General features: G+C 48.3%; 3 non-coding genes across 3 annotated transcripts; all 3 read left to right on the top strand.

Moving 5' to 3' along the window:
* The first annotated feature begins 240 nt into the window (after positions 1-240).
* Positions 241-359, top strand: LOC123177993 (5S ribosomal RNA). Its single transcript, XR_006489255.1, has one exon. It is a non-coding gene; the product is annotated as a 5S ribosomal RNA (ribosomal RNA).
* Positions 360-726: 367 nt separating this feature from the next.
* LOC123177994 (5S ribosomal RNA) lies at positions 727-845 on the top strand. The gene has a single exon (XR_006489256.1). It is a non-coding gene; the product is annotated as a 5S ribosomal RNA (ribosomal RNA).
* A 367-nt stretch (positions 846-1212) lies between these two features.
* Positions 1213-1331, top strand: LOC123177991 (5S ribosomal RNA). Its single transcript, XR_006489254.1, has one exon. It is a non-coding gene; the product is annotated as a 5S ribosomal RNA (ribosomal RNA).
* The last annotated feature ends 173 nt before the right edge of the window (positions 1332-1504 follow it).

The following is a 1504-nucleotide window of genomic DNA, read 5'->3' as shown; positions in this document are numbered from 1 at the left end:
GGCGGCTTTGTGGCGCGAAGAGCGCGTTCTGAAAGGGGTGGAAAAAACTCGTGTTGCTGCGGTATGGAGGGAGGGGTGGAAACCGTGGAAAACTCGTCTCCGTGATTGAGCGGGAGAGTAAGTAGTATAGGACATTATCCATTGTTAGGGAACGGTTGTAATGGTAGTGAGAATGTAGAATCGTCTTTGGAGCGGACCTGGGAGTGGCAAGCATAAGGGACGAAGACGGGGAAACATGTCGGATGCGATCATACCAGCACTAAAGCACCGGATCCCATCAGAACTCTGAAGTTAAGCGTGCTTGGGCGAGAGTAGTACTAGGATGAGTGACCTCCTGGGAAGTCCTCGTGTTGCATTCCTTTTTTAATTATTTTTTGCGCCTTGTGACAAACATATCGCACGTGCGCGATATATATTAATCCCGTTATATTATGTTTGACGTTTGCGATATGTTTAAGCTCGATGCTCATTGCTCGCGCGTCTTGGGGCGGCTTTGTGGCGCGAAGAGCACGTTCTGAAAGGGGTGGAAAAAACTCGTGTTGCTGCGCTATGGAGGGAGGGGTGGAAACCGTGGAAAACTCGTCTCCGTGATTGAGCGGGAGAGTAAGTAGTATATGACATTATCCATTGTTAGAGAACGGTTGTAATGGTAGTGAGAATGTAGAATCGTCTTTGGAGCGGACCTGGGAGTGGCAAGTATAAGGGACGAAGACGGGGAAACATGTCGGATGCGATCATACCAGCACTAAAGCATCGGATCCCATCAGAACTCCGAAATTAAGCGTGCTTGGGCGAGAGTAGTACTAGGATGGGTGACCTCCTGGGAAGTCGTCGTGTTGCATTCCTTTTATAATTATTTTTTGCGCCTTGTGACAAACATATCGCACGTGCGCGATATATATTAATCCCGTTATATTATGTTTGACGTTTGCGATATGTTTAAGCTCGATGCTCATTGCTCGCGCGTCTTGGGGCGGCTTTGTGGCGCGAAGAGCGCGTTCTGAAAGGGGTGAAAAAAACTCGTGTTGCTGCGGTATGGAGGGAGGGGTGGAAACCGTGGAAAACTCGTCTCCGTGATTGAGCGGGAGAGTAAGTAGTATAGGACATTATCCATTGTTAGGGAACGGTTGTAATGGTAGTGAGAATGTAGAATCATCTTTGGAGCGGACCTGGGAGTGGCAAGCATAAGGGACGAAGACGGGGAAACATGTCGGATGCGATCATACCAGCACTAAAGCATCGGATCCCATCAGAACTCCGAAGTTAAGCGTGCTTGGGCGAGAGTAGTATTAGGATGGGTGACCTCCTGGGAAGTCCTCGTGTTGCATTCCTTTTATAATTATTTTTTGCGCCTTGTGACAAACATATCGCACATGCGCGATATATATTAATCCCGTTATATTATGTTTGACGTTTGCGATATGTTTAAGCTCAATGCTCATTGCTCGCGCGTATTGGGGCGGCTTTGTGGCGCGAAGAGCGCGTTCTGAAAGGGGTGGAAAAA

This window comes from Triticum aestivum, unplaced genomic scaffold (assembly GCF_018294505.1).
Source record: "Triticum aestivum cultivar Chinese Spring unplaced genomic scaffold, IWGSC CS RefSeq v2.1 scaffold169204, whole genome shotgun sequence".
Classification (NCBI taxonomy): Eukaryota; Viridiplantae; Streptophyta; class Magnoliopsida; order Poales; family Poaceae; genus Triticum; species Triticum aestivum.
This window is presented reverse-complemented; position numbering and strand designations above follow the sequence as displayed.